This window comes from Festucalex cinctus, chromosome 5 (genome assembly GCF_051991245.1).
Source record: "Festucalex cinctus isolate MCC-2025b chromosome 5, RoL_Fcin_1.0, whole genome shotgun sequence".
Lineage (NCBI taxonomy): Eukaryota > Metazoa > Chordata > Actinopteri > Syngnathiformes > Syngnathidae > Festucalex > Festucalex cinctus.
This window is the reverse complement of record NC_135415.1, coordinates 11,510,920-11,537,991: the sequence shown is the minus strand read 5'-3', so window position 1 is coordinate 11,537,991 and position 27,072 is coordinate 11,510,920. Positions and strand designations below refer to the sequence as shown.

The 27,072-nt window shown below is 37.6% G+C and overlaps 1 long non-coding RNA gene across 4 annotated transcripts in view; it reads right to left on the bottom strand.

Annotated features, from left to right (window-relative positions):
- LOC144019296 (uncharacterized) overlaps positions 1-17,770 on the bottom strand; it is a 148,813-nt gene extending 131,043 nt beyond the window's left edge. For all 4 annotated transcript variants that reach the window (XR_013283618.1, XR_013283619.1, XR_013283617.1 and 1 more), the window contains exon 1: positions 17,379-17,770. This is a non-coding gene — a long non-coding RNA (uncharacterized LOC144019296). The remainder of the gene's footprint in view (positions 1-17,378) is intronic.
- Positions 17,771-27,072: the final 9,302 nt, after the last annotated feature.

The following is a 27,072-nucleotide window of genomic DNA, read 5'->3' as shown; positions in this document are numbered from 1 at the left end:
GTTCGGACACTCAGCAGCTCGTTAGCCCGGGTCAAGGGTGAGACGGCTGTGAAGGGGACACGACGAGTTTCACGCCAGCTTTATCGCGCATTTACTTTGAAACTCTTTGGCAAACTGCAAAATCGAAATTGCATTGAACGCAAGTGGTGGGAAAAAAATTCCCTGAATTTTATTTTAAACCGATTAAATATCAGAATTCGAACGTACCGTGGGGAACGCGATGGTGATGAGGTATCCCGTGCGTAAAACTAAAGCCGCCTTCCTCATTTTAATGGGTGTTTGCTGACGTAATTGGCAAGAAAAAGACGTCTTCGATCCCAAATCTTGCGCCAATTCTGTTCAGAGTAAAGTCCGCAACACATCCGGTTTCATGTCATTCCGTGTGGGGGTCGCGGAGTGGGGGGTGGCTGCTCCTAATGTGGGCTAAAGCATGCTTAGCACACGACATGTAGCTTAGCCTAGCAGAGTACAAGTCACCCGGATGTTTACCGTCCACTTCGTCTCGCCGGCGGCTGAATCTGCCAGTTTTATCCGGCTTTCGTTTAGAAACCAATCTTTGCCGTGTACTGCTTTTGAAGAAGTGCTTCTTTGTTGTAAGGCAAAATTCCATCTTTGATGTCCTCTGTGGGACGCAATCATTCCTCGTGAGTCACTTTGTTGTCTGTCATTCCATGTGTATTTTACGCACACGATACGTCACGATGATCACGTGACTGTCCAAAATACCCGATACTAGGGGTGTTAAAAAAAAATCGATTCGGCAATATATCGCGATACTACATCGCGTAATTCTCGAATCGATTCAATCGGCGGCTGAACCGATTTTTAAACTTCCATTTTTAAAGGAAAAATATTCAACAAAACGTCTTATTTCGGGTTAGGTTAAGCATGGAAGAATGTTATATGAACGGAACATTAAGCCTTAATATTTTATTTTAATGCTGTTCAAACATGAAACAGATTACAACCTGTATTAGACTGAAGTTTCAGATAAATAAATAATACATTTTCACACAAATCTTACTCTACAAGTTTACTGATTAGTATTTTCTAAATTTGAATGAAAAAAATCGCAACAATCGACTTATAAATTCGTGTCGGAATTAATCGGTATTGAATCGAATCGTGACCTGTGAATCGTGATACGAATCGAATCGTCAGGTACTAGGCAATTCACACCCCTACCCGATACAGTACTTAGCTCATTCACTGCCTTTGACAAGTATACTTATCAATTGTATTTTTTAGAGCGGGGATAAATGGGGGCTAATCTGACTATGCTCTACAGTAAATGTCAAACTTGGAAACAACTTTACTGATGCCCAACCAGCGGTAGATGACATCATTGTCCCATTTTATACGAAATAAACACAGTTTCAGAGTCCATTGGAGAAATGGCTGTATTTTGGCAAACCTACATTTTTCTACTGTCAATTATAAAAGAACGGGACGGGACAAAATGTAGGGAGTCTATCCTGTCATTTGGGAGATTCGGTTTATATATAATTATTGAACGTAATATCACATGGGTATTGAAAATTGTGAAATTTTCTAAAAATAAAAAATAAAAAAAAAGGAAAAGAAAAAAAACTTTTTCAATTCAATTCAGTTTATTTCATTCCTGTGAAAAACAGAGTAATGAAAACGGACAGAAAGAAGTAAAACTTATGTTATCTGCCCCTGATCAACAACAACAACAAAAAAAATGTAACTGAATAAATGACAGCGTCATCTTTCAATATAACAGTTGTATATAATCATTCAGCAGCATGTCCTTGTGCTATATGTATTTTTCCAGTAATTGAGCCTTTGTCAAGTTTTTAAAGATACAGACTGAGATGATTTTGTTTTTTTACAATGCAGATTGTTCCATAAGCGGATACCTTGACTTGAAATACATCGTTCTTTTTGTTTTGTTCTAATATTTTGTTATGGAGAAAATATCTGCTCCTCTTAATTTGTACTCACTTTCCCTCTTTTTTTTTTTTTTAAATTAAATTTTTATATTAACTGTTAAAATTTCATGATGGGCTTTCAACATTTTGAGACGGTTAAACTCCATCAATGTCTTAAATTGGAAAGTTTTTAGTTGTATGAGTAACGGATTTGTGTGGTCTCTGTATCCGCAAACGACATGAATTGCACGTTTCTGTCAAAGAAGTATGGATTCGGTGTTGGTTTTGGCTGCACAAGCCCCACACTTCGATGCAACAGGTCAGGTATGGAATAATCAATGAATTATATAACAATAACAAAGCATCCTTGTTCAATGATTCTTTAGCCTTGAATACAAATGCTACAGCTAACTTCTAAAAGTAACATATTTGTTGCCATTTGTTCAAACCGAAGGAACAGAAGGAACTGTTCAACTTTAAAACATTTTTTATTAAGAAGTGGATATTCTTCTACTTTCTATTATAATATCTTTTTTTCCCCATACATTTTCTTAATCCTGATTGTCGCTTTTGAAGTTGTTGAAAACGTTCAGGTGTCTCAGTCAAGTGGCCAAAAGCGCTAAAAGCATTTTTGTTCATCTTTTCTTTCGTTGCTTTTTTTTCCTTTTTTTTCTTTTTTTTTTTATATATACAAAGAGATGACAATCCAACAAGGCTCACTGGCGATGGCGGAAAGTGCAGGTGAAACACACAAACGCGCATACACATTCGCACACGCAGCCCGCAGGCAGCTCAGCGCACACACGCACGCACGCACGTAGAAAATTGTCAAAAGATAAAATAATCAGCTGAATTTCACGTCTGGAGATGATATTAACTCGCCTTGTTTGATGTCTGCCTGCCTGCCAGGTAGGAAGGAAAAAGAAAGTTTGCAGCGGGTGCTCCTTCAAAAAGTTTTGCAGTGGGAAAAGATGGGATCATTTTTAAAACCGCAATTTTGCACAGTCATGAGACAGAGAATGGAAATAATATTTAATATCTATATTTTGTTGTTGTTGGTTTTCTCTATATATTTTCACTCTATTGTCTGCGTTTAGCCAGTTGAGGTGTTGAACATTCGCAGCTCTTCTCCCGCCCGTTTGAACGCCATCAGCAGCAATTGACTGTCAGCTCCTCCCGCAGGACAATAAATCATCCAATTAACACTCGGCTAATGGGCAAGCAACGCAATTAGAGCTGTCAGCGCCCCCTCATGGAACCGCCCGCCTCCCCCTTTTCATTATTGCAACGCGCGGACTCAACTTCTCTTTTAAGCGCGACTCATTCCGTCCCGCTGATTGCTGCTCCTCCGGGACGTTCTGGAAACACACGCTCGCGCGCACACGCACTTTTGTGAGATTAGCATAAAGGAAGTAGCGACGGGGGAATACGGCATTTAATGACCGCCGCTTGTAAACACGGCCATGTTTTTTGCATGTCCCTGACGGACGAGACACTTGACACATCACTTCTATTAAAAGAGAAACACCAATGAAAAAAAAACAAAGCAAAAAGGAAAGGAAAAAAAAAAACAGCGCTAATAAGGCTGAACTGATTACAGGTGTGGTGACTTTCCCGAATGGCCAGTCCATTTCCGGGTTGGTCGAAACCCGCCCAAACCCCTTGACAATTGTCATCGGTGCATCAGCCAGCTGATAATCACTGGAAAAGCTGAATATGATTTTTTATTTTATTTTAACTATCGCATACTATTATATAACTATTATATAACATTGTGGCTGAAAGATTTATCTCATCTTGTTTTGCTATATCATGTTTGTTGAAAACATTTTTATATATGTTTGTATGCACTTTTTTTTTTTTTTTTTTTAAAGGAATTTAATTTTTTCCCCAATAATTTTGTAGTTGTGTAATCGTTTTGCCATATTTTTTGAATATGCATTTTTTTTTTATCTTCATATCAGTTTTCCAAATATTTGTGTTGTATTTTCAAATATTTTTGTTGTAGTATATTCTTGTGTCTAGCATTTTTGTCACAATATGTTGAAAAGATTTTTCTATACGTTTGTATACAGTTTTTTTGGAATAATTTTATATTTTTTATACTATTTTTGTTTTATTTTCAAATACTTTAAAAAAAATGTATTTAATATTTTTTTCCCAATATTTTTGTTTTTGTGTAATCTTTTGCCATATTTTTTGAATATGCATTTTTTTTATTTTCATATCAGTTTTTCCAATATTTTTGTTTAAGTATATATATATATATATATATATATATATATATATATATTTTTTTGGAACCCAATTTTTGTCATAGCATTCTTTAGCTGTATTTGATTGACTTTAGCTGCATGACAATGAAATTGTGAAGAAAAATCCTACTTTGTGATGCAGATGATAATTTTCCGATGTGTAAATCTGTCGCACTGTAGCGCCTACTACTGCCAAGGAGTACTTAATGTCAGATTTTTTATTTATTTTTGAAAATTTGTTTTTTTCTTTTCCTCCTAAAACACATTTTACTGCTAAATTAAGTGGAGTCACTTTTGTCAGCGTTTACATTGAAGGAAATCGCATTTGCAGAAAAATATTTGAGTAGTTTGCGGAGGTGCCAACAATGATTAGCTGATAATCATCGAAGGAAAAGAAACGAAGCCCCCGGTGTGAAAACTCAATTAACTGCCGTCGTGACTTTTTTATTTTATTTTTTTATTTTATTTTTTTATCTCTTGATGCAAAACGCCTGAAATGTGTTGGAGGTGCTGCCAATCAATCTTAAACACTTCACATAAACCAAGAAACACATTTAACTCCTGTTCGGGAGTTGCTACAGCTCCATCAAGGACACAGAGCAAAAAGTGTGTCGTTAATTAAGTAGGGTTTGTTGTTTTCATACTTTGCCGATAGTTTAGATTTTATTTACAGATAGTCCACTATAAACAATTTATTTTGCTGGTTTCCCCTCTCTTTTCAGTCTTTTTTTTTTTTTTTTTTACTTATTTTTTTCCTGTCACTGAAATTCTATTTGAGTTTTCCTTTTTTTTTTTTTTTTTTTTTAAATTTGAGTTGTTTTTTTTTTAAATGTCATTACATTAGGAAGTTTTTTTTTTTTTTTTTTTTTTTTTTTAATTTTCAGAGGGTAAAAAATCTACAATTTAAAAATTTGTCGAAGTTCGATAATTGGATGGGTTTTTTTTTCAAGAATTTAATTTGAGTTTTTTTTCTTAAAAAAAAAAAATGTCCTTACAATAGGATGTTTTATTTTTTAATTTTCAGAGGGAAAAATCTAGAACATCTTCCTTTGAGGATGCAGAGTCTGTGGACTCTGAGGTGGGCTCTCCTATCTCTGGGGTCGAAGTCACTGAGGTGGTTGGAAAGCTCCTCTGTGGCAGGGCCCCGGGGGTGGATGAGATCTGCCCAGAGTTCCTTAAGACTCTGGATGTTGTGGGGCTGTCGTGGTTGACACGCCTCTACAGCATCGCATGGACATCGGGGACAGTGCCTCTGGATTGGCAGACTGTGGTGGTAGTCCCCCTATTTAAGAAGGGGGACCGGAGGGTGTGTTCCAACTACAGGGGGATCACACTCCTCAGCCTCCCTGCTAAGGTCTATTCAGGGGTGCTGGAGAGGAGGGTCCGTCGGGAGGTCGAATCTCGGATTCAGGAGGAGCAGTGTGGTTTTCGTCCTGGCCGTGGAACAGTGGACCAGCTCTACACCCTCCGCAGGATCCTTGAGTGTGCGTGGGAGTTCGCTCAACCAGTCCACATGTGTTTTGTGGATTTGGAGAAGGCGTTCGACCGTGTCCCTCGGGGAGTCCTGTGGGGGGTGCTTCGGGAGTACGGGGTACCGGGCCCCCTGATACGGGCTGTTCGGTCCCTGTACGACCGTTGCCAGAGTTTGGTCCGCAATGGCGGCAGTAAGTCGGATTCGTTTCCAGTGAGGGTTGGACTCCGCCAAGGTTGCCCTTTGTCATCGATTCTGTTCATAACTTTTATGGACAGAATTTCTAGGCGCAGCCGAGGCGTTGAGGGGGTCCGGTTTGGTGGCCTCAGCATTGCATCTCTGCTCTTTGCAGATGATGTGGTGCTGTTGACTTCATCAAGCCGGGATCTCCAACTCTCACTGGAGCGGTTCGCAGCCGAGTGTGAAGAGGTTGGGATGAATCTCAGCACCTCCAAATCCGAGACCATGGTCCTCAGTCGGAAAAGGGTGGAGTGTCGTCTTCAGGTCGGGGATGAGATCCTGCCCCAAGTGGGGGAGTTCAAGTATCTTGGGGTCTTGTTCATGAGTGGGAGATTGACAGGCGGATCGGCGCAGCATCTGCAGTGATGCGGACTCTGTATCGGTCCGTCGTGGTAAAGAAAGAGCTGAGCCAAAAGGCAAAGCTCTCGATTTACCGGTCGATCTACGTTCCGACCCTCACCTATGGTCACGAGCTGTAGGTCGTGACCGAAAGAACGAGATCCCGGATACAAGCGGCCGAAATGAGTTTCTTCCACAAGGTGTCCGGGCTCTCCCTTAGAAATAGGGTGAGAAGCTCGGTCATCCGGGAGGGACTCAGAGTCGAGCCGCTGCTCCTCCACGTTGAGAGGAGCCAGCTGAGGTGGCTCGGGCATCTGGTTCGGATGCCTCCTGGACGCCTCCCTGGGGAGGTGTTCCGGGCATGTCCCACCGGTGGGAGGCCCCGGGGACGACCCAGGACACGCTGCAGAGACTGTCTCTCGGCTGGCCTGGGAACGCCTTGGGATCCCGCCGGTGGAGCTGGTTGAAGTGGCTGGGGAGAGGGAAGTCTGGGCTTCCCTCCTGTAGCTGCTGCCCCCGCGACCCGACCTCAGATAAGTGGTCGAAGATGGATGGATGGATGGATGGGAAAATCTAGAATTTAAAAAATTGTTTAATATTTGGATAATTGGATTTTACTTTTTGCAAAAATTATTTTTAGGAAATTGGCTCTTTTTAAGAGTTTAAAGTATTTTGGTTCACTGAGCTGATTGCCGGGAGTAAGAGAAATAAAATGAAATATTTCCATTCAGAGTTGATATATTGTTTGGCTAATGGATGGATGGATGGATTTTTAGAAAGTTTGTTGTGGTTTTGATATTAAGAAAACATCACTTGAGGGGTTCAAAAAAGGCTTATTAAAATTTTATATATATATATATATATATATATATATATATATATATATATATATATATATATATATATATATATATATATATATGTATGTATATATATCTAACTTTTAAATATACAATTTTCTATTTTTTTCTTTTTTACAAAAAAAAATACCCACAATATTTAAAAAAAATAAATAAATAAATAAAATAAAATAAAAAAAAAGGGCCCCAGTACAACAGTAACAGTAACAGTAACAACTGAATTGAATCGCTTGATATGTATTTTTTGACTACTTTTATGACTTTTTTTCTGAACATAAGAATATGGATTTTGGGGGATTGTTGTTGCATGTTTGTTAATTATTTTAACAACAGTCAATGATCAATACCCAACCTTTGAATGTTTATTTGTGGAAATTTCCATCTTTTCTGGTCATTTTTCCGTTCATTTTGCATGGATGCAATTTAGGTTGTTTTTTGCCTTGGCGGAGGCCTTTCATCTCGCTCACCCGATTGTCAGTGACAGTTCATTTGGCAGCCCGCACGAAGCGCCGCCGTCTCGCGGTTGGAATCAACATTGGTGGCGAGTCGGGCCTCATTGTTTTGACAAAAACACACACCAGCAAAAGATGTTTTATTCATCCAGTCGACTCACTTAAGCAAAACAAAAAGTCATGAGAGCAATCGCTTGTGTCAGTCGCGCATGACAAAATTTGGGGCTACGTGGGGAGAAAAAATAAAGAAAAAACAACAACAACAACATAGCGCTGCAAAATTAACAAGCGATACACAGCTGAACAAAAATGTATTTAAAAAAAATTAAAATTCTAACAAAAATAGTCAAATGATTTTTAAGATTCATTTTAGGGTGGGCAATTTTTAAAGATTTTTTTTTTTTTTAGTACAAAAAATGTAACTGTCTTTAGTGATGAAGCGTCATCACTTTAGTTTATATATTGTATTTATTTATTTATTTTACTCCTCTAGATGGTGCTCTTGATTTAAAGATGGAATGGATTCATTTTGGAAATTGATAAAAATTACCATTGCGGCTTTAAGTCAAGAGCACCACCTAGATTCTAGAAGAGTAATAATAATAATAATAAGTTCATGTATTCTTGAATAGATGTTTTAATTATTTCAACCTCTAAACTTTAGAGGTTGAAATAATTAAAATATCTAGAGTCTAAAGTCACCTGTATATTCCCTCCCCCCCTTCGATTTGGGACAAAAAGAGTCGATCTGTTAGTGATATAAAGTCAAAATGTTTTCAATTAAGGTAGATTAAAATGTTAGTAATTTTTATAAATAGTTAAAAATATAATTTTACGAAGTAATTTGATTTCATTGTAAAAAGAAAGTTTGCATAAGAAAGTGACGTCATCAAATTGGAAATTGCAGTGGCGGAAACAGGAAGTTTCGGAGCTAGATTGGAATTTTTTTTTTATTTTATTAATGCTTTATTGAACCAACTGTTGCAAACTTACATCAAATACAGTGGTACCTCTACTTACGAAATTAATTGGTTCTGGAAGAAAGTTCTTAAGTAGAAAATTTTGTAAGTAGAGACGCATTTTCCATGTAAATGCCCTAATCCGTTCCAAGCCTCCCAAAATTCAGACATAAATGTTTTATAAAGCATAAAAATGCATCAAAACATTTAACAAATACATGTTACAATTAGATTATTGCACAATAACTGAGAATTGCGCATAATGTAAAAAACAAAGAATAAAAATGATGGTCATTTACCTTTTTAACTGCTTGTCCTCATCGTTTTTTGCCCTCTTTGGTTCATGTTCTCCTCTCTTAGAAGTGTTTTTTTTTTTTTTGCCTGGTGTTTTGCAAAGAACTTATCCATGGATGTTTGCTTTTTTTTCTTTTTTTTTTTAAAACAATCCTTCGGAAATGTCCAAGGCAAACATCATCTTAGTGAGCAAACGCCCGACTGGTGAACACTATTTCTGGGCGATTCTTTTAAACAAATTCTGAAACTTCATGGAAACTTTCGGTATGGCGAGGCATCTTTTTCAAAAAAAAAAAAAAAAAAAAAAAGGCCCGTCTCGTCGCAATTAAAAACTTACTGTGCCTTCATCAATCACCAATTGTTTGAATTTTTGCACAAATTCGTTGGCCGTTAGTTCATACATTTACGAAAAACTATCGGAACACCTCATGGACCGCGGGATGAATGATGAGAACACTGTATTGACACCGATCTAGTATACGCTCATAGATACCTATGGTAGAGGATCCTCTTAGCCAATGGGATGCCAGAAACATGCACAAACACCGATCTAGTATACGCTCATACCTATGGTAGAAGGTTCCTCTTAGCCAATGGGATGCCAGAACGATGCACAAACACCGATCTAGTATCTACGCTCATAGGTACCTATGGTAGGAAATAGCCATAGCCGAAAGTATGTTGCGTTCGGTAATGTATTTTTACCTTTCGTATCTAGAAATTTCTTTCGTAACAAGAGGCAATATTTTCCCGTTGAGGAGTTTCTTAACTCGAAAATTTCGTATGAAGAGATGTTCGTAGAGGTTCCACTGTACCAAGACGATCAAACCACTGCAACAATAAAACAGACAAATAAGGAAGAAAAACAAAACAAAACATAAAACAAATATTAAAATACCAGGGGTATACAATACTCAAAACAAAAATATATTAATGAAAATAAAATGTCACTTTTTATCCAAGCTAGATCGGCAATGAGAGAAAAGTGAGCGAAACTGTCCAATCCAGTAATCCACATACATCTAATGCCTTTGGTAGCATCGTGGGTATGTATAACTTAGTATTGTTGTTTATCCACATTTCTGTGGCATCATTATTTGAAAAAATATTTTTATTTGGTGACGTTTATATAAGCGTTTTAACTTTATGCTAGCACTCGCTAATTGTGTTAGCCTAATGTCATTATTGTAGTGGTTGAGGTTGTATTTAATCTTCTAGTCCATTCGTGAGTAAGTTCTTCTTCTTCTTTCGGCTTTTCCCTTCAGGGGTCGCCACAGCGAATCAGTTGCCTCCATCTAACTCTGTCCTCTGCATCCTCTGCTCTCACACCAACTACCTTCATGTCCTCTTTAACTACATCCATAAACCTCCTCTTTTGTCTTCCTCTCGATCTTCTGCCTGGCATTTGAAAACTCAGCATCCTTCTTCCAATATAGTCACTATCTCTCCTCTGGACATGTCCAAACCATCTAAGTCTGGCCTCTCTGACTTTATCTCCAAAGCTTCTAACATGTGCTGTCCCTCTGATGTACTCATTCCTGATCCTATCCAACCTGGTCACTCCCAAAGAGAATCTCAGCATCTTCATCTCTGCCACCTCCAGCTCTGCCTCCTGTCTTTTCCTCAGTGGCACTGTCTCCAGACCAAACAACATTGCTGGTCTCACCAGTTTTATAAACCTTTCCTTTCATTTTAGCTGAAACTCTTCTATCACACATCACACCTGACACTTTTCTCCACCCGTTCCAGCCTGCCTGCACACGCTTCTTCACTTCTATTCCACACTCTCCATTGCTCTGGACTGTTGACCCTAAATACTTAAACTCCTCCACCTTCTTGGTTTCTTCTCCCTGTAACCTCACTCTTCCACTTGGGTCCCTCTCATTCACGCACAGATACTCCGTCGTGCTACGGCTAACCTTCATTCCCCTCCTTTCCAGGGCAAACCTCCACGCCTCTAGCTTCTCCTCCACCTGTTCCCTGCTCTCACTACAGATCACTATGTCATCTGCAAACATAGTCCATGGGGATTCCTGTCTAACCTCATCTGTCATCCTGTCCATAACCATTGCGAACAAGAAGGGGCTCAGAGCTGATCCCTGATGTAGTCCCACCTCCACCTTGAACTCCTCCGTCACACCTACAGCACACCTCACCACTGTCTTACAGTCCTCATACATGTCCTGCACCACTTGAACATACTTCTCCGCCACTCCAGACTTCCTCATACAAAACCACAGTTCCTCTCTGGGTACCCTGTCATAAGCTTTCTCCAGGTCAACAAAGACACAATGCAGCTCCTTCTGACCTTCTCTATACTTTTCAATCAACATCCTCAAAGCAAATACTGCATCTGTCGTACTCTTATTTGGCATGAAACCATACTGCTGCTCACAAATGTTCACATCTGCCCTCAGTCTAGCTTCCACTACTCTTTCCCATAGTTTCATTGTGTGGCTCATCAGCTTTATTCCTCTGTAGTTGCCACAATTCTGCACGTCTCCCTTGTTCTTAAAAATGGGCACCAGCACACTTCTCCTCCATTCCTCAGGCATTTTCTCACTATCTAAGATCCTGTTGAACAACCCAGTCAGAAATTCTACTGCTACCTCTCCCAGACACTTCCATACCTCCACAGGTATATCATCAGGACCGAGTGCCTTTCCACTCTTCATCCTCTTCAATGCCCTTCTCACTTCATCCTTACTAATCTTTGCTACTTCCTGGTCCACAACAGTCGCCCCTTCTACTCTTCGTTCTCTCTCATTTTCCTCATTCATCAACTCTTCAAAGTACTCTTTCCATCTTCCCATCACACCGCTGGCATCTGTCAACACTCTTCCATCCCTATCCTTTATTACCCTAACCTGCTGCACATCCTTCCCATCTCTATCTCTTTGCCTTGCCAACCTGTATAGATCATTCTCTCCCTCCTTACTGTCCAACCTAGCATACAAGTCATCGTAAGCCTCTTGTTTGGCCTTTGCCACTTCTACTTTCACCTTACGCTGTATTTCCCTGTACTCCTTTCTACTTTCTTCAGTCTTCTCAGTGTCCCACTTCTTCTTAGCTAACCTCTTTCTCTGTATCCACTTCTGCACCTCCTCATTCCACCACCAAGTCTCCTTATCTCCTTTCCTTCCAGATGACACACCAAGGACTGTCCTACCTGTCTGCCTGATCAAATTTGCTGTAGTTGTCCAGTCATCTGGGAGCGCATCCTCACCACCCAGAGCCTTTCTCAACTCCTTTCTGAAAGCCATACAACACTCTTCCTTTTTCAGCTTCCACCATTTCGTCCTTGGCTCTGCCCTTGGCCTCTTTGTCTTCCTCACCACCAGAGTCATCCTACACACAACCATCCTATGCTGTCTGGCTACACTCTCACCTACCACTACTTTGCAGTCGCTGATCTCCTTCAAATTACACCGTCTACACAAGATGTAGTCTACCTGTGTACTTCTACCTCCACTCTTGTAGGTCACCCTATGTTCCTGCCTCTTCTGGAAGAAAGTGTTCACAACAGCCATTTCCATCCTTTTTGCAAAATCAACCACCAGCTGTCCTTCTGCGTTCCTCTCCTGGATACCAAACCTGCCCATCACCTCCTCATCTCCTCTGTTTCCTGCACCAACATGTCCATTGAAGTCTGAGCCAATGACAACTCTCTCACTTCTAGGGATGCTCTGCATCATTTCATTAAGTTCCAACCAAAAGTTCTCCTTCTCCTCCAGCTCACATCCTACCTGTGGTGCATACCCACTAACAACGTTGATCATCACACCTTCGATTCCTAACTTCAGGCTCATGACCCTATCTGACACTCTTTTGACCTCCAGAACGTTCTTAACAAACTCCTCCTTCACGATAATTCCTACTCCATTTCTCTTCCTATTTAACCCATGATAAAACAATTTAAAACCAGCTCCTAAACTTCTAGCTTTGCTCCCTTTCCACCTGGTCTCCTGAACACACAGTATGTCCACCTTCCTCCTCTGCATCATGTCAACCAGCTCTCTACCTTTTCCTGTCATACTCCCAACATTCAAAGTCCCTACTCTAAGTCCTAGACTAGTGGTGTTCCTCTTCTCTTTCTTCCTACGAACACACCTTCCTCCTCTCCTTCTTCGACCAACAGTAGTCCAATTTCCACCGGCACCCTGTAGGTCAACAGCACCGATGGCGGTCGTTGTTAACCCGGGCCCATTCGTGAATAAGTAATTCATATAATCTGTACATTTAGGGTGTTTTTATTTTAACATCTACTTTGTAAGTGAAAACTTATATTGCCTCATACTGTTGTTACAGTTAGTTTTTTTTTGTAATGATATATCTCCATGAAATACCTGATTCATTTATCAGTGGTACCCAGTGTTATTCCTCAAATAATTTCACTATAAAGTTGCAGCCAAGAATTTCAGCCTTACAGTATTTGCTGTTCCCTTTTAATAAGACACACATTACTCATTTCCCTTCACTGATGTCCAAGCGAAAAGGCAATTTCTCCTTTTCCTCTCGCATCTGCTCGCTTGATTACGTTTCATCGTATGACGCAGATGTTCAAATTACGCCGATCAATGTTGCAGCTTTTACCAAATCAAAACAGTGAGGTGAAGTTATCCCCCCCACAGACATCAGATATGAAACGAAAGGAAATGAAAGATTTTGTGAACGTCAAAATTCTCATCACTAAACGTCAAATACGAACTGAGCATGCAAATAAAAGGATAACTACGAGCAGGGCGTCAAAATATATCGATCAAAGGATGTCATTCATGCCAACATGAATGAGCTAGGCTGGAAATGAGCTTTACTTTGAAAGGAGCAATTCAGCAGGAAGTGATTGATTTCATGTTGCGTTCGCCCCAAATGCCACATTGAGCTCTCAACACCTCATTATTCACAATTACTCTTGACGGCACTCGTTTTTTTCTCTCCAACATATTTTTATCGATAAATACAATATAGGGGTGTTAAAACAAAATCGATTCGGCGATATATCGCGATACTACATCGCGCGATTCTCGAATCGATTCAATTAAAAAAAAATCGATTTTTTTTTTTTTTTTTTTTTTTTTTTTTAGAGCTCAGAATTGTTCATTCGGTAGTCTTACCGATTCAACGTCTTATCATCATTGCCTTTGTGTGTGTGTGTGTGTGTGTGTGTGAATCAATTTTTAAACTTCCATTTTTAATGGAAAAATATTCAACAAAACGTCTGACTTCGGGTTAGGATTCACACCTTGAGCATGGAAGAATGTTATATGAACGGAACATTAAGCCTTAATATTTTATTTTAATGCTGTTCAAACATGAAACAGATTACAACCTCTATAAGACTGAAATTTCAGATAAATAAATAATACATTTTCATATAAATCTTACACTCTACAAGCTTACTGATTAGTATTTTCTAAATTTGAATGAAAAAAATCGCAACAATCGACTTATAAATTCGTATCGGGATTAATCGGTATCGAATCGAATCGTGACCTGTGAATCGTGATACGAATCGAATCGTCAGGTACTAGGCAATTCACACCCCTAATACACGAGTACATAAGGTAAAGTAAAAAAAAAATAAAAAAATGTTGCCTTTTATTTTGAAAACGTGAAAGGAATTTGGAATGGGAAACAGACTTTGGAATGGTTTGAAGCGTCCACAAATTATGAGGTACAACAGAGAAAAGAAAGAAAAAAAAATTGGAATAGTTATGATTTGAACAATGTTTGGAATTTCGAGATGAGGTGTCCAGGGGAGATGCCCCGCAATGTAAGGGAAAAAGGGAAAAAGGAATCAGGGAAAAAGTATCCACAATTCTTATGTTTGAAGGTGATATTGTATCCAAATGACATTCTGATGCACTAAACTTGTCTTTGAGTATTTAATACAAGTGTATAATACGAAATACAAAAAGTTATGGTCGAGTAGAAACAGCAGCGCTGTGTCATACATACGTCTGGGAAGTTTTGGCTACTAATAGTTAGTGATGTAACGATACCGGCAATATCGTGATATCGCAATATTAAAACTGCCACAATATATCGTCGGCGTCATGTCACGATATTAAAAGCAGCACTCTTTTATTTATTTATTTTATTTTTTATTTTTTTAGTCAGGTTGATTTCCATTTGTGCAGTTCTAGCACCCTCTGGTGGCTATTTTTTTTTTTTTTTTTTTTAAGTGCAGTTTAATTTACACTTGTCATGTTTTGGCCCGTCTATGTTTAAACTCCACACTATTGGTCAGATGAAGCAGAAACTAAGTGCCTCAATATTAAGTGTTATTCGAGATTGTAGGTTGTTCATGAGATTACAACTTGTTTGTTAAATACAGTGGCTCACAGTTACAAGTTTCAGATAAATAATTCACTTTCATACAAATCTTACAGCGTACATGTGCAAGTTTATTGATTAGTATTTTCTAAATTTGAATAAAAATCGCAACAATCGACTTAACTCGTATCGGGATTCATCAGTATTGAATCGTGACGCGAATCGTCAGGTACTGCGCAATTCATTTATTTATATGCATTGCAGTAATGTACAAAAAGCACAATTTTTTATTTTTTATTTTTATTTTTTTTTATTATTATTTTTTTTTTTTTTTTTAAGTGTGAGCTATTTTTTTTTTCAATATTGTGACCTTTTTTGTATCGCCAACCTCCAACCGCCAACAATATCGTAATAATTACCGTATCGTGACCTTCATATCGTGGTAAAATCGTATTGTGATGTTTGGATATCCTTTAATCCCTACTAATAGTCGGCATCGGTATCGGCCTTGAAAAAAAAAAAAAAAAAATCAGTCTATCTCTAACTGACAGCCATTGAAATGTGTTGGAAAATTGGTCAAACCATTTTTTTTTATTTTTTTTTATGGAGTGTGTGGAGCAGTCCATATGTGGCCCACAGGCCAACAATTGCACATCCCTGAATTTGGAGGATCCAACTTTACGTATTCATTTTGTGTTTAAGCAGCAAAATGTAAGCTAGAACAACACACGACAGAATATCCTGTAAGGGAAAGCCAATTAGCGATGCTTCCTTTCTTCTGTGAATACAATATTTTCTAGGTCAGAGATGGACTTTAAAAAAAAAAAAAAAAAAAAAAAGGTATTGAATATTTCTTGCGGTATTGTATAGCTTGGCAGTGCAGGGTGATGCGATTTCAAGGTGACTGCACGGTGATATGGAAAGCAACCTTTGAGTGGATCAACCTTCCTTCCCTCCTCCGTCCGTGTGTGTGCGTTGGCCTAAAAATAGGTGCCACCATAATCCAATAGAAAGGACACAAACACTTCTCACTGTGTGTGTGAGAGAATGAAAGCAGCATCATACTGTATACGCGGAGGAGGAAAAAAAGTACATCCAGAGTCCCAAAGCAAAGACTTTACCTCCTTCAAGGTCTCATCTGGGCCTGTATCAGGTTTACCTGTTTAACATCCATTAATCCCGACACAAAAAGGAGAGAAGACACTCTCGCGAGGAGAGAGGAGAGGAACTGACTGATACAATTCACTCCTGCACTCTCTGAAGATTCCTCTCCTCACCCTCTCTTTTCATTTGGTTTCCCCGCCCCTAGTTGCATGGGTATTCCAACCCTAAAAATGCAAATGCCAGGCATAGTTAGAACACGGTGAACTTGTTTATGTGTTGTGCATGCGAGTGGAACATTCTTGTTATGTGTGGTCAAGTTTGCAATCATTTCTTAAAGCATAAAGTTGACCATAGCATTGGTTGCTGATTGGCCTATTTTCCCGCTCACATGGATCGTTTTCTCTGTCTGTAATTCACTAGCATTGACACCCTGCCCTCCACCACAAGGGGCACACTTCAACGTGACGTCACCCTAGAAGGGACTATCCTAATGATAGACTTTTTTTTTTTTCAGGGCCGATGCCGATACCGATTAATAGTAGTCAAGGAGGCCGATAACCAATATTTCAAGCCGATATTCATTTGCAATAAAAGAGAAAATGGCATTAAAAAATAAAATAAAAAATGACTTAAACATATAAAGAATAGACAGCTTTGTTTAAAAAATTTTACAGAAATTGTAGAAATTGTAGGGAGCTTCCCGGGTCATCAGTATGTGTTAAGCTAAATTAAAAACTAAGCAAGTAAATAAATATAGTTTTCTAAAGTTTTCTACTGTAAATATTCCCATTTTTTATAAAAATTACCTAAATGCATACATAAAAAGTTCTCTGTATGTCACTGACAAATGTATGCAAATTTAAATTATCTAATTTTGGGTTTTCGTTAGGGTTCGTAAAAGGTTTCAAAAGCTCTTCACAGACAGTGAAAAATTGTCTGAATAGGTTTGAAATGCCTTTGCAACAAGTAAAAATTGTCAGCACACAAGAATCATTGCATTCGCAAGCATTCACCGCTCAATGAGATGCCAGCTTTATTGGCAGCTTCAGATTCGTAAAAAGGCCGATGCCGATATTTGCCAAAAATCCACACCGATTATCGGCCAAGCCGATCTATCTCTAGTCTATCCACAACCTTCCAGAATTTGTAAACACGTACTGTTAAGTCACTTGTTGAGACTAATTAGACTTTATGTGCACAGTTGTGTTAGCACCGTTGTAGAGCTACACATACCTCGTTGTATGTCATGTTCGGCTTCCTCCAAGAAGACATCCAAACGGCAGCAACGTCCAACGTTGTCCTCAAGGCAGCTGGAACACCGTCCGATCCGTTTTGACCTCAAGTTGTAGTGACCCTCTTTCCATTTCAAAACAGGACATCAAGGGTGGCGTGGTTCAGTGTGCTCGTCTCGGAAACCAGGCCACTGGTTTCATCTGGTTACAATGGTGATTTATAGACTTTTAACTCATTTCAATTGTGTACTTGCTTCAAAATAAATGTTTCCACGATAGACAAAAGACCTGATTCCACAAACACAGTCCATGAGGTCCAAGACTCGCGTTCTAAAACGATTTGCCTTCCCCATGCTAACAGCTGAGACTCATCATCTCATTCATTAGGTAGACTTTAGGGTAAATTGGCGCCACAACTCCCCCAAGTGGTAGGAGGTTTAAATACACAACAATAACAAAATAAGCAGAGAGTACTTTGAATGCTTTGAAATTTTAGCACTTGCTATCAATTTCACATATCAACATGAAATTTCCATGAAATTTGCTAAGTATGTTCATCACGTATATCCACAAAAAAAATTGTCAAGAACCCACACCTGAACATCCACAGGAAGTCAATTATTTTGGTTTGAAGTAGAAGTATAAATCATATCATATCATATGATAAATCATGATACTTTGTCTCCCGATAGATTATCGATACGTCTACAGAAGTATCACGATATTTGTCCTTAATATACAGCCACTATAACGGCTCCATTGTTCATGACTTATTGAGCAATTACTTGGCGGGCCACTAGGGGGAGCGCCTCATAAGAGTGGCAGGGAAATGGCTGGAAGTCTTCAGGTAAAGACTTTTATTATATTATTATTATATATATTATTTTTATATTTTATAATTATTTTATTTATATTTGTATACATATTTATATATTATGTATTGATATATTTATATTTATATTTTAATTATGAATTATATTATTATTATTATTATTATTATTATTATTATTATTATTATATGATTAGTTTTATCGTAGATCTTATTACCTGAGCAATATATCGATAATCGCAGTATCATCATATCATGAGATAATCGTGATCGTGAGCCTTGTATCGCATATCGGATCGTAAGGTTCCCACCCCTAGTTTGAAGGGGCCATATTTAGGCTCATTTTTGGAAAATGGCAAAAACCTACAATTTTTGAAACATCAGCCCTTGAAGCCAATTTCTGTTCAGAACATGAAATTTTGTAGACATCTATCATTGGTAGACGCACAAAAAAGTCTCAAGAAGCCATGTTTGAAAAGACAGGAAGTTTGCCATTTTGGCTCAAAGCGGACATTATTGTTGTTTTTTTTCCCTTTCGGCCATATCATTGTGATAGTTTCAACACAGCAGCTTACAACACAACATATATACATTACATCCGAAAAGAAAAAGGGCTGATGGGATGAAGCTGAAGTGTATTAATCCCCCAGAATATATTTAAGATTTAAGATAATTATCAAGATGTTGAGTCATAGAGAGATTATTTGAGAATTCAGCCCCCTATAGCCAATGCCATTTAGCAATACGAAATTTAGCATCCATCTCTAGATCATGACTAGAAAAAAAAAAAAAAAAAGTCCAAAATCTAACACGATGCTTGAAAAGACAGGCAGTCTGCAATTTCAACTTGAAGCGGCCATTTTAGGCTCTTTTCCAGAGGGTACAAAACTACAGTTTTTTTTTTTTTTTTTTTTTTTTTTAAAGTCCTACAAATGTTATATAGCAACATGAAATTTTCTTGGCATGTTTATCATGAATTGACCCACAAAAAATGCCAAGAAACAATGCTTGAAAAGTCTTGTCATTTTTTGCTCAAATGTGGCCTTTTTTTTTTTTTTTTTGTGCCATTTTGGTTCTTTCTGAGCCATTTTCACATTGACCCTCGCCATATTTTCTAGCTTTAACGATTCACCATAAAACCCCGAAACTTTAAAAAGTCATCCCCACAAGGTCAGATCTTGAGCGAACAAATCTGCCAGGTTGCAGGTTAGCAACAGTTGGCAGCAGGCCCGTTGCAAAACGAGCCATAAAAAGCAAACCGGTGAAAGTGGATCGAGCCAATGGGTCCAATTCACAGGAAGATACCAATTGATTCAAATAAAATAAAAAGGGGGGGTGGGGGTGGGTATAAAGGTAACAAACAGAAAGGGGCACACAGAGGATGACTTGCTGTGACAATAAAAAGTGGCGACAGGCGCACAAATCGACACACAATAGCCGCAGCGACAATCCAGCCCATAAACCGCACACACAAGAGTTCACTTTTTAACACTAACCAGGGGTGGGGAGAAAAAAACAAAACACAACACAACTCACCTCTTACAGGAAAACGTGCAACCAAGACCCAACAGGATATTTGCAAAATGAATGTCAATAAACAAAATGTTATGTATTCCTAATCCTGACACATCACAGCAAAGTGTAGAAATAAATAATAAAAAAAAGAACATATTAATTTACAAGTATCCATCTCATATGTATTTTTCGAAGTTGCATATTTACCAAATACACGTTTTTTATGAACAAAAAGGAGAGAAAAAGTCACAACATGAGAATCAGCAAAAGTAGAAAAATGTATTTGTGGGGAAAAAAAAGTTGCTGAAATAATATCATCAAAACAATTGTAGATTTTCTTGTGCATTTTAGCAGACCTCTGCAAGAAATAAAAAAAAAAAAGAATCCAACTCAAATGTATTTTTAGAAGTTGCAATATTACCAATTAAACATGTATTTTATGGAAGAAAGGAGAGAAAAAGTCACAACATGATAAGAATCAACGAGTTGAAAAATGTATTATTCGTGGGGGGAAAAGTTATATCAAGGTAATATCAAAAGAATTGCAGATTTTGTTGTGCATTTTAACAAGAAATAAAAAGTCAAATTTTGTGAAAAAAAAATTGATTATTTTGTCATGGGAATAAATATGTATGGTTTATATGATTTTTTTGCACTTTAATAAAATAAGTGATACGATAAGAGGTTAATGAAATAAAACAATTCTAAAAGAATAAAATATTGTTTTTGATGCAAAAAGCAGTGTGGCACATCCCTTATACCAAATTTACCACTTTTTTTTTTTTTTTTTACATACTTGGAATATTTGTAAAATAAAACAGATTATTTTGTGAAAAATGATGTCTCAAATTTGGAATCCATTGTTATATTTTTTGGAGATTATTTATAGTGTTTTATAAATTATTATTATTATTATTATTATTATTATTATTATTATTATTATTATTAATATTATTATTATTATTATTAATATTATCATTATTATTATTATTATTATTATTGTTGTTGTTGTTATTATTATTATTATTATTATTATTATTATTACTATTATTATTACTATATTTTTGGTTGGTAAAAAAAATTACATTTAAATTACAATTTATTTGGTAAAAATTTTACGGAGTCATATTTGATTTCAATTTTTTTGTGCATTTACAAAAAAAAGTCGTCCGTGGAGTGCAAGGTTATTTTAGTTTACTAAAACTAACGAACAAACTAAAACTAAAATAAAAATGAAAATGCTTTTTAAAAAACGAAAACACTCTATATATGCTTTTATGCTGTAACTATAGCGAAAATGTCCTTTGTTTAGTCTTTGGTAATTAATTTTATGCATGAGGCTTTGGGGATGATTTTAAATTGGATTTGAAGTCGAATTATTTTAATATGAACTGGAATAAGGACGTTTGAAAGTCACCCAGAAGTGATGTCATCTAGCAGCAGCCAATAGAAAGCACCTTCAGATGACGTCACTCACATGCTGTTTTTAAATACTGTGCACAAGTAATACGCATTACAAAAAAAAAACTAAAACTAATGCTGAAACTAACTAAAACTAAACTAAAACTAAGTATTTATTCAACAACTAAAACTTGTAAAGAATTAACAGAACCACCCTGAAAACTAATTAAAACTAACTACATTCATAAAACAAAACTCAAAATGAAATAAAAACTAATTCAAAAGAAAAATTCCCAAACTATAAATAACCCTGGTAGAGTGTTTGTGTTTCGTCTGTAAAGTTGGTCATCAGCGTAAGCACGTTGCGCGCATGAGTAATTGGCCGCTGGCAATGTTAGCACGCCCTTGGTGCCCTGACCCCGATCAATCTCAGCAGGAAGTGTTGGCTTTAGCCCCGCCCACCTGCCAGGGCCAAGGGAATTAATATTAATCAACCATCGATTCCGCCGTGAAACACTGACCGCACGTTACTCACCATCTATTCATCCTTTTATGTGCTGCTCTTCCTCTTTTATTTTTTTTATCCGCCGCAATTTTCACCGCTTTTCTTCCCCCCTTTTTCTTTTAGCGCCATTATCCCATTATCCGTCATCAGCCGCCACGCTTCTTCTAGTTCTACATTTACCCTCTTTCGTGACGCTCCCGCTCCGTCGTTCGCTTCCCTCGCTCGTCCCCGGCGCAGGGAAAAAGAGAGAGAATAAAGAAGGGAGGCGGATGTGGGGAAAGGCTCGATAAAAACACAAAGGCCCATTGTTGTTGTGTCATTCCATTAGTCACCTGGACGCCGCGATGGAGAGGGCCGGACTTTGGGACTGAATCAGAACAACAGTGAAAGAAAGAAAGAAAGAAAGAAAGAAAGAAAGAAAGAAAGAAAGAAAGAAAGAAAGAAAGAAAGAAAGAAAGAAAGAAAGAAAGAAAGAAAGAAAGAAAGAAAGAAAGAAAGTACAGTGTCTTATTTGCTGATGACTCTCCTGTTCAAGGAGAAAACCTGAAGCATCTTCTGACTACTGTGGAGTATGAATTGAACACATTAAAAAATTGGTTTGACATGAACAAATTATCAATACATTTAAACAAAACCAAGTTCATGGTTTTTGGCGCAAAATTATTAAAATAATTCAATTGAAATAGAGTATGAAAATAAATTTCTTGAGGTAGTTATTGATGATAAATTATGTTGGAAGTCACACAGAGAAAATGTCAAAAGGAAAATGTAAAAAATCATAGGGATACTTTCTAAAATAATAAAAATAAGAATAAAAATTAAGGATGTCCTGAATAAGAAGTCATTCTCACATTATACTGTTCATTCTAATTACTAGTGTTGTTCCGATACTGTTTTTTTAGCTCCCGATACCGATATCGATACTCAGCTTAGCAGTATCGGCCGATACCGATACCATACCGATACTTAAGGTTTTTTTTCCTCAACATGAAAAAGCTGTCCTGCCATTGGTTCAGAGCATTCAAGGGCCAATAGGATATCTTAGATCGGCATGCAGTGAACATGTCACATATCAGTGAATGTCGTGCACCAGCAAGACACAAGATGCTGCATCCAAAATCCTATATTAGCGTTGGAATTAATGGTATCGGCATGTTACTTGTGAGTAGTCACCGATACCGATACCACTGTTTTAATGCAGTATCGGCACCTCTGCCGATACCAGTATCGGTATCGGAACAACACTAATAATTACCATATTAGACTTAGTGTGGAAATGTGTGGAAACGTATCTAAAACAAATACCGACCGTGTTTTCAAACTGCAAAGACGAGCCACAAGAATTATTAATCGATTAAAAAATACGGAGAACCAACACATTCACTATTTATTAAACTAAATACGATGACATTTTATGACTTGGTTGATATTAAAATAGAGCCAATAATGTACAAAGTACACACTACTCTGCCACAGTACTCAGAAGCTGTTTGAAATTAGAGAGTCCTTGTGAGATAAGGGGTACTACAAGTGTCGACAAAAAGAAAAACACAAAATAAGAACAAATATTAAACAAAGGGGTGTTTCTGTAAGAGGTGATAATTTGTGGAACAATTTTGGTACTGAGCTGAAAAGATGCAAGTCACTTGCTGTGTTTAAAAAAATGTTTAAAGTGAAAAGTGGCGCCATTAAAGAGCCTTTTTTTTTTTTTTTTTTTTGGTGGCGCTCTTTAAAAAGCTGACCTGCCCGCTGTGTTGCCATAGCGACACGTGCAAATGTCGCCAATTATGAGTGCTGACAAACACGCTTGCGTGATACAAAAACAATCATGTTCAGGTTAGTTGAAGGTCAACAACAGTCCACCTTCAATAAGGTCAAACGTAACCGCGAGTTTTGTTTTTGTTTTTTCACCCAGAATGGAAATAAAAAAAGGATACTTGACTCATTCAACAATTTTTTAGCAGTAAAAAGTTAATATTTTGTCAATAATGAATGTGGTAACTTCATTATTTTTCATGTACAATTAGTAGGTAACGAGTAGATAAGTCAGTAACGACCAATCACGGCAGCCGTGATTGGTCGTTACCTACTTCCTCAGCACAGGTGATGTCATCAGTCCACAGCAAGTAGAAAAATTACTTTTTAAAGGTACTAATTGTACATGAAAAGTAATGAAGATACCACATTCATTGTAGACAAAATATTTACTTTTTACTGCTAAAAATGGTTCAATGAGTCAAGTTATCCCTGTAACATTTGGGAATGGACTTGAAAACAATTTTGTTGGAAGAAAATTTTTTTTAAGACGAAAATCTATCCCGTGCCATGTGGCGAGCCCGGCGTTGACGGTGGGCCCCCCAAAAAGGTATTGTTTTGAGCGCTACTTTGCTCATCCCTTTAAACACGGAAGTAGCTTGAATAGTGATGCTACTAAAACGTAAACAATACAAGTTGAGCACGGCACAAAAATCTTTGCTGTTATTGAAAACCATAAACTCACACGCACCTGATTCTTAGCCACGCGATATCCGGTCCACAACTTTACAAGCAATGCATCTAAGGATTCACGGCGGATTTTGTATCAATTGACAATCAATCAATCAATCGTGTATCAATTAATATAGAGCAAACTTGTCCTGACAGTCGAGGTTCCTTTGAACATTTTTCAGTGTTTTATGGTGCCTGCTGTATTTTGTGGCAATTTATTTGATATTTATTTTATTTACTTATTCACTTAACTACTTTATTAGTCAAGAGTCTATATTTCCTTCAACAATCTCACTCTCCAAAAATATGTATACGCTGCATTCTAGCATGTTCGGAAATATCCGAGTTGTTTTTTCCCAGTTTCGACCTGAAAGTGTTCGTTCGAGGCCAAAGTAAACAACCAAAGTGGTGGATAGTGATAAAAAATTTTTTTAGTTTGGTTCTTAAAACTCATTTTGACCTCCACCAAACTTACCTTCTTGCAATTTTGCTTCATTTATTGTTTTTATCTTATTTCATAAGCATTCCATACAAATTAAATAGTATAATTGCATGCAGGGCGAGAGCAGCATAATGTCAGGTACATTGAGTTACGTGAAGTTGAATATTCATGAATGAAAAAAAGCTATCTAGTTTTATACTCGAGTAAATTGTGCTTTACCATTCACGGTCTGTGTTTCCGAAGGGGTCCCCATTGTAGAGTGACATCACTTGTAGTCCATCGGTGAAGTCTGGGCCCTTTTTTTCCCCGGACTTCGCAAGTAGAATTTCCGAGTTCAAGGTGAGCACATTCCCGTACACACTTCCTGGTTTTAAACTCATTTTGACCTCCAGCAACCTTACCATCTTGTAATTTTGCTTCATTTATTGTTTGTATCTTATTTCATAAGCATTCCATACAATTAAATAGTATAATTTCATGCAGGGAGAGAGCAGTATACTGCTACGTACGTTGCGTTACGTGAAGTTATGTCAAATATTTATGAATGAAGAAAGCTATCTAGTTTTATACTTGCGTAAATTATGTTTTACCATTCACGGTCTGCGTTTCCAAACGGGTCGCCATTGTAGAGTGACGTCACTTGTAGTCCATCGGTGAAGTCGGGGTCCTTTTTTTCCCCCGGACTTCGCAAATGGAATTTCTTAGTTCAAGGGGGCGTTCCCGTACACACTTCCTTCGTTGAACCCGGAAAAATCCCACTTCCGACCATCCTCGAATGAAGCATTATTCTTATGTGGAAGTGAGCAAGTACAAAGTACGTTTATGTGTTGAACTTGTTGTTCAGACAAACACTTGACTCCATTTTGTTCCTGGTGGATTGAACACAACACATCGGGTCACCGTGACCCGACGCACGACGGGCGAGTGCTTGTGTAGAGAGCTCCTCCTCCACCTGCGCACTTATGCTGCAATTAAGTGGAAAAATCAGCCGCAGTCCAAAATGTGGCATGTACAACACAAAATGCGGTCGATGGCGCTGGTGTAGAAAGTCAAATAACCAAGGGGTGGGTGGGGGTGGGGGTGGTTGTCTCGTTGTGGGGAGGGTTCCATCAGTTCCAGTGCTTGCATCCGGAAAAGTACTTTGGCTGCTTTGAGACGTTTTTTTGTTTTTTTTTCCTGGGACTGACACCGGCACAGCGGCAATTACCGGAACATCATTGCGCTGTCAGGCGAGGGTCTAAGGGTGCTCTTAAAGCGCCACGGCACTACTTTTTCAGATCTTCTTGACTGCAGTTGGTGTACAGTCAACCACCATGTCGCACATTTTTAAGAAATGTTTTGGTTTTTTTTTTTCAAAGGCTGGGCAAAAAAAGCCAAACTATGGCAGGGACCTGAATTCTCCATCTCTGATGTAGTATCACGTTGTGCCACACAACACGCCTGGCAGCACTGAGCTCCACCGGAAAACATGAAGCGCCATGAAACGCAAAAAGAAGTTGCTCTGCTTGGGCCACGTGTGTCGCAGTTACAAGTACTGTGATGTTGATGCTAATTTCCATTAGCTTGTCTATGGCGTTTCACATTATATGTTAGCATATAGCTAGTGGACTGTAGTTTTATGATACTTTAGTTGAACATTTGTGTTTAAATATGAATCTATGTATGTGTAAATCTCTTTTGTTGTGGGTGTCATTCCCGTTAAGACTTTAAAGACTTTTTTTTTTTTTAACAATTGTTTTAATGTCGAGAAAATATGGATTACAATAACAACAATAACAACAACAAAAACATTTATATAATTCGGTAAACAAGTTGCACGTTGTCATTTTAAGTTGTTGGTGAAGAAAAGATGTTTTTCATGGAAAAAGTCATTTTTGTCGGACAAAAAAAAAGTGTTTTCATATTAGGGGAGGGAGAAACATTTGGTGAAAAATAATCAGGTGGCACAAATGTATCACATTTTCTTGTGACGTAATATTGATGGGAAGATAATTATGCATAAAAAAAAAAGTCACATCAAACTTTGCATTCTCAGGAACAGTTTGCAGTTATATTTATGAAGAATTTTTGTCGCAAAAAAACTTTTTCCACAAAAATGACTTGTGCTTTGACTTCTTACATTTTGTAGAATTTAATAAAATAAAAAAAAGAACATACACTATAATGCTTCTTTTGCTAATTCCTTTTTGCTATAAAAGATTTTTTTTTTACCTTTTCCTACTAAACATGGCTAAGAAAATTACTACTATGCCAGTCTTTTACATTTAAGTAATGTCAACAAAAAAGAGGGGCAGGGGGGCTGTTGTCTTCAGGAAAAAAATGAAAAATTATTAATAAAAAAGTTTTTTCTTCTAGAAAATTCTTATTCAATCAAAAAAAAAAAAAAGATTTTTTTTTTTTTAAGGGAAAAATGCTTTTGGTTAGAGAAGAACATTTTTTCATAAAATATTTAACAAAAAGTTAAAGAAAAAAAATTGAGGGGGAAGAAAAAGACTAGAAGAAAGTCACATCCTGGA